Source organism: Vipera berus, assembly GCF_964194415.1.
Source record: "Vipera berus genome assembly, chromosome: 1".
NCBI lineage: Eukaryota > Metazoa > Chordata > Lepidosauria > Squamata > Viperidae > Vipera > Vipera berus.
In genome coordinates this window covers 5,983,104-5,989,935 of record NC_138202.1, presented here as the reverse complement: position 1 = coordinate 5,989,935, position 6,832 = coordinate 5,983,104, and the positions used below count along the sequence as shown (strand labels likewise).

The window sequence follows — 6,832 nt, the reverse complement described above, 5'->3', positions numbered from 1 at the left end:
AACTCCCAGAATTCCCCAACCGGCATGTGCCGGCTGGGGAATTCTTGGGAGTTAAAATCCACAAGTCTTAAAAGTTGCCAAGATTGGAGAGCCTTGCTTTAATACTGTCAGAAGCCAGGACCTCCTCTCCATGTGGGAAGTAGAAAAGTGGAAAAATCATTATCAGAGTCCAGGAACGTATCCTAACAACCCGGAGGATATTGTCTTCATCTCCAAGCATGGAGAGAAAGGAAAGAATAACTTGCAAGCACATCCAGATTGGGGAAATAGCACTGGCTGATCAAGCAATGCGTTGACAGTGATTTGTTATAAAATGGATGCAAATTTCCATGAAAAACCAGTAATTATATACGGGGAGGGGGAAGGGGGGGGGTAAGCAGGCCAGGCTTCAAGTCAGTCTCAACGCATGACTTTCCACAGTTTCCTGGGCAACACGTTTGGAAACTGTTTGCCGTTGCCTTTTTCCTGGGGCTGAGAGAGATGGACCAACTTTGTGCCAAGATCCCGGATTGTGATCAGGTGATTGCAAGCTGTTGTGAATGACACAAGTATGAGGACTTTGTCCTAACTACTTGTGCAGCATTGTTGTAATTCTGAATGGTCACTGAACAAGTGCTAGTTAAACAAGTGGCAGGAGAAGGAGAAAAAAAAAACCACCTGTGCCTGTGCCTACGTACCATAGTTGTATACCAAGACAACAAGATACAAGCACAGTTTTTGCCATCACTCTGCTTTACACTGAATTCTTGCAGTTCTGTCTAATGTCTATGTATATTAACCCATATAGTGTAGCCCCGTGGTGGCGAACCTATGGCACGGGTGCCACAAGTGGCACACAGAGCCCTCTCTGTGGGCACGTGCGCTGTCGCCCCAGTCCTAGGCCTTCAGCGGGGTTTTAGAAAACCTTTTCGCTTTAGGCCTCCGCCGCCATGTGCAAAAAAAAAAAAAAGGTTCAATCAATTTCAACTTCTCACAGGGAAAAAAAGATCTCACAAAGTTGGAATTGATTGATTGAACTTTTTAGTCTCACCCAGTTTGCTGTTACCACCGTAGCCATGCCCACCCAATGGGCCACACCCACCCGGCACCCGATGATACATAAGTGGGTTTTGGATTGCAGTTTGGGCACTCGGTCTCTAAAAGGTTTGCCATCACTGGTGTAGCCATAGTATTATTTAACCTTGTTATATACTACTTCTCCCTTTTGTTAGTTTTATGATGGTGATTCTCTCCATTGATTTGCATGTATATTGAATGCTTCTGGAGTACCAGACACAAATTCCTTGTGTGCTTCACCACACTTGGCCAAATAAAGTATCCAATTCGATAAATGAGGATCACCTATACAACTCACATTCTTCTGTTGGTTTCTAATCTGGCACAATTAACCATTACACCTAACTAGCTCTCGATATGCTAATTATAATATTCCGTAATTTGACATTTTATCTGAATAACAAATACATAAATAGCATTAATAAATACATCTTTATACTCAATTCATTTTTTTATAGCTGAATGGAAATAGTCACTACAATTTCAAGAGTCCCTGAGGAGGTATCAGAACATAAGATGTGTCTTGCTGGATCAGATTCCTGATTCTTCCAGTCCAGCAGTCTGTTCTCACAGTGGCCAACAGCAATCACGTTCTTGCTGTTCTTAAGGGTGGAAGTGCAACTTTTGCTCTTAACATTGAGTCACTTCCACCACTATCATACTTAATCCTGCATTTAGTAGTTAATAGCATTAAACTGTTCCTGAAGTGGCAGCAGGTTTTAGTCTCCATCCAGCCAAGACACTGCTTTGTGAACAGGCCATCTATCATTCCTTTCTTTAGGTAACTGAGAGGAAGGGATGAGAATTACTCTATTGTACCTCTCTGTATGGCTACGTTCTCCCCAATATACACCCCTTCTCTCATGAAGAAAATTCTCTTTCCTGAATTCAGACATGGGAAAATAAAACCAATAAAATAAAAAATAAAAGCAAATCTGACCTAGACTTAATCCTCCCAACAAAATTTCACTTATCAACTTGTTTCTCTCTCTTGCACGAGACCTCTTGAGTACTGTTAAGTGAGAGAAGAGTGCTTGAAGTATCTTATATGCCTTCACACGAAACGCAGATTCCTTTTAATCAAACAAAATTTTGGTTTTAAAAAGTATACTATGTTTTATTTCCACAACATGCTTACCCATTCATTACTTTACTCAACCCTTACTCAATATTTACCACATTTCTAAGGCTGCTTGACTCCATAATAAACACTCAGGGCAGCACACAATATTACAAAGTAGAATACATTATAACCAGAAGAAACATATGACAAATATCCGCAAGAGCAATAAAACCCTCAAGATCACATATGTTCTCCAAAAGGTTGACCAAGGGTGGGTAAAGAGCCAGGTCCTCAAGACTTACTTAAAACCAGGGTAGCAGCTGTTTGAATCTCTCGAAGGAAACTGTTCCAGAGAGAAAGAAATGTCTATTTTCTGGGTTCTACCAGGTGACACTAATTTTCTGGGTGTGCAATGCATACAAAATAAACGATATTAAATCATCAACCAGAGGCTTGATTTCCATATCTCGTTAGGCTAAAGTGGGCTTCAATTCAGTGTTGTATAAGCAAAACTTATTAGACCCATCTTCCTTAGAAGAATTCATTCCATTCTCATCCCCATGATGATCTCTTTCCATTCATAAAGGTAAAGGTTCCCCAGCACATGTGTGCTAGTCATTTCCAACTCTAGGGGCCGGTGCTCATCTCCGTTTCAAAGCCAAAGATCCAGCGCTTGTCCGAGGACATCTTCCGTGGTCATGTGGCATGACTAGACGCCGAAGGCGCACGGAACGCTATTACCTTCCCACCGTAGTGGTCCCTATTTTTCTACTTGCATTTTTCCATTCATAACACACCCCATTATTGGAGAAAGGGAGGACAATATATCAGCCTGATATCAATTTCATCAAAACTTCCAGCCAGCATGACCAACACTGTGCACCCTTGGGACAATCAGAGTTGCATCTCATCAAAATTGGGAAGACTTAAACAATGTTGAAATACAAAGATCACATATGAGTCTTTAAAAATAAACCAAAAAGAGCAAAAAGGAAAAGAATCCAAAGATCAATCCGCATGAATCCCTTGGAAGGATTCAGAGCAAATCTTAAAATGCAAACACTATGAAAATAATGTAGTGACATCTAGATATTAGCTTAGAACAAACTCTGGCTAATCTCATTCCATTCCTTTAATCTATTAATTCCTCAGCAAATTGTGAGAAAGCTGCAGATCTACTATATCTTGACTTCAGCCAAGCACCCAATAAAACACCCATGAAATTCTCATTAGCAAGCTGGATGTACAGTTTGCAAGTTTATTAGGTGGATCCCACACCTGAATACCATAGAAAACACTTCTCCATTCAACTTAAATGAATCTTGCTCTGCCTACATGACAACATTCTATTAATACCACAGAAAAGGAATTAACTTGGTGAAGACATAGAAGCGGGTTGAAAATAAAAAAAAATCACGCAAGAAAAAAAAATGTTTAAGTCACAGAGAGAAAATAAATAAATAAACCGCATGTGCGAAAATAGTGTAGAAAGCTGATTGCTAACAAGCTGGCTAAGTGTGAAAGCACGCAACCTGGCTACTAAAAAATAAAATGGAGGTTCCAGGCTGCATAAAAGAATACTTTTGAAATCATAAAATTGTATTTTGCATTGGCAGACCCCCATTCTAGTGTGGGAGCCATTTCAGGGTAGGGGTGCAAATAAGGGTAAGTAAGAACCATGGGGGAGTCCAGAAACAATACCCTGGAGCAGTGTTTCCTAACCTTGGCAGGTTGCAGATGTGTGGACTTTGACTCCCAAAATTCCCCAGCCAGCATTGTTGAAGTCCAACTATCTTAAAGTATGCTGCTAGAGAATTCTAGGAATTGAAGTCCCAACTATCTTAAAGCATGCTGGCTGGGGAATTCTGGGAGTTGAAGTCCCAACTATCTTAAAGCATGCTGGCTGGGGAATTCTGAGAGTCAAAGCCTACACATCTTCAACCTGCCAAGATTGAGAAACGCTAGCTAGACAGACTAAACTAAGGGTGGATGGGGAATAGATTAAACACCTTCAAAGCCCCACAAGGATATAGCAACAACCTGCCATTAGAGGACTGCAGGCACAACACTGCACAACTAGGTCTCTCAACCTCAGCAAATTTCAGGTATCTGGAATCGAAGAATTCTGGGAGTTGAAGTCCACCCAACCCAAAGCTGCCGCCAAGGTTGAGACCACTGTACAATACAGGTAGTCCTCGACTTCCAACCGTTCATTTAATGACCGGTCAAAGTTACAACTGCACTGGGAAAAATGACTTAGGACTGTTTTTTCACAATTGTGACCACTGCAGCATCCCCATAGTCAAGTGATCAAAATTCAGACCCTTGGCAACTGACTTGTATTTGTGACGGTTACAGTGTCCTGGGGGCATATGATCGCCCCCCTTTGCGATCTTCTGACAAGCAAAGTCAATGGGGGGGGAAGTCGGATTCACTTAACAACCACAAGGATATAGCAACAACCTGCCATTAGAGGACCGCAGGCACAACACTGCACAACTCGGGTCTCTCAACCTCAGCAAATTTCAGGTATCTGGAAGCGGAGAATTTTGGGAATTGAAGTTGGGGAATTCTGGGAGTTGAAGTCCACCCATCCCAAAGCTGCCGCCAAGGTTGAGACCACTGTACAATACAGGTAGTCCTCAACTTCCAACCGTTCATTTAATGATCGGTCAAAGTTACAACTGCACTGGGAAAAGTGACTTAGGACCGTTTTTTCACAATTGTGACCACTGCAGCATCCCCATAGTCAAGTGATCAAAATTCAGACCCTTGGCAACTGACTTGTATTTGTGACGGTTACAGTGTCCTGGGGGCACATGATCTCCCCCCCCTTTGCGATCTTCTGACAAGCAAAGTCAATGGGGGGGGGGAAGTCGGATTCACTTAACAACCACAAGGATATATAGCAACAACCTGCCGTTAGAGGACCGCAGGCACAACACTTGCACAACTCGGGTCTCTCAACCTCAGCAAATTTCAGGTATCTGGAAGCGGAGAATTCTGGGAACTGAAGTTGGGGAATTCTGGGAGTTGAAGTCCACCCATCCCAAAGCTGCCGCCAAGGTTGAGACCACTGTACAATACAGGTAGTCCTCAACTTCCAACCGTTCATTTAATGATCGGTCAAAGTTACAACTGCACTGGGAAAAGTGACTTAGGACCGTTTTTTCACAATTGTGACCACTGCAGCATCCCCATAGTCAAGTGATCAAAATTCAGACCCTTGGCAACTGACTTGTATTTGTGACGGTTACAGTGTCCTGGGGGCACATGATCTCCCCCCCCCTTTGCGATCTTCTGACAAGCAAAGTCAATGGGGGGGGGGGAAGTCGGATTCACTTAACAACCACAAGGATATATAGCAACAACCTGCCGTTAGAGGACCGCAGGCACAACACTTGCACAACTCGGGTCTCTCAACCTCAGCAAATTTCAGGTATCTGGAAGCGGAGAATTCTGGGAACTGAAGTTGGGGAATTCTGGGAGTTGAAGTCCACCCATCCCAAAGCTGCCGCCCAGGTTGAGACCACTGTACCATACAGGTAGTCCTTGAAAACTGGACAACTGCAGCAATTCGCTTGAACAACCGTGGCAAGCAAGGTGTCCTCAAAAGGAGGGGGGAAACTCACTTAACAACCGTCTCCAACTTAGCCACAGAAATTTCGGGCTGAATTGCGGTCGTAAGCCCAAGGATGGTAGAGGACAGGAAGGCCTGGAGGAACATTGTCCATAGGGTCGCCATGGGTCGGACACGACTTCGCAACTAACAACAACAACAAGCCCAAGGACTACGTGGTCATAAAATAGGCAGGAAAGCGAACGGCAGGAACCTCCAGAGTCGGGCCTCCCTAGTGGAGATGCTGAGGGACGGGAGGGGATGTTTGTGTGTGGGGGGGTTGGACTAGATGACCTTAAAGAACCCCTCCTCCGGAATCCCGGGGTCTTGCCCAGCTCCAGGATAGGAACCTCAAAGGGACCAAGGTGGCGTCTCTTGAGGGGAGGGGAAACGGGGCCTGTATGCAGGACAACCCCCCCTTCCCCCTTCCAACCCCGGCACTCTTGACCCGAGCGGCCTTCCTCTCCTCCGTCGGAGCTCCAGAGCTGCCAACCCCGCCGCGACGTGACTCCTTACACGGCTTTTTCAGTCAGGAGGGAAAGGCCTCGGCGACCCTCACGAGCCGCGGCACAGGCCGGGAGGAGGCGGCGGCGGAGGGCCCGCTGGCTTTCCCGCCCCCTCCCCTGAGGGAAAGCGCCCAGCCCTTGGACGAGGACAAGGCTCGCCTCACCGGTCGGCAGCGGCTCCCGCGTCGCGTCGTCGCGGCCTCTCCCGACTGGCCGCTGAGGGGAGCGAAGACGACGGGTGGGGGGAGGGGCGCCTCAGAAAACAGTCGTTTCCCTCTCCTCCCGCCTCCAACGGCCGTGCGGCCCCCGCCACCGGCCGCCGATTGGCTGGCGGGCTGGCGCGGAGGGACAGCCGGGCCACCCAACCGCAGCGGGGCCCTCGGGCGTCCTCCGCCAATGGCTTTAGCCCGCGCGCCGGCCCCGCCTCCCCGCTGGTTAAAGAGCTCCTTGGGGCTCGCGTCGTCTTTCTTTTCTTCCGCTCCGGCGCTCGGCATTGGTCGGGGACGCGACCAATCAAGAGGCGCCTGAGGGAGGGAGGGAGGAGGGGGGAAAAGGCGCCCACACCCCCCAAACACCCCCGATCGGGAG

General features: G+C 46.6%; 1 protein-coding gene across 9 annotated transcripts in view; it reads right to left on the bottom strand.

Moving 5' to 3' along the window:
• KDM4B (lysine demethylase 4B) overlaps positions 1-6,598 on the bottom strand; it is a 275,813-nt gene extending 269,215 nt beyond the window's left edge. For all 9 annotated transcript variants that reach the window (XR_014025553.1, XM_081320789.1, XM_081320792.1 and 6 more), the window contains exon 1: positions 6,409-6,598. The gene's annotated coding sequence lies outside the window, so the exon portion shown is untranslated. The remainder of the gene's footprint in view (positions 1-6,408) is intronic.
• Positions 6,599-6,832: the final 234 nt, after the last annotated feature.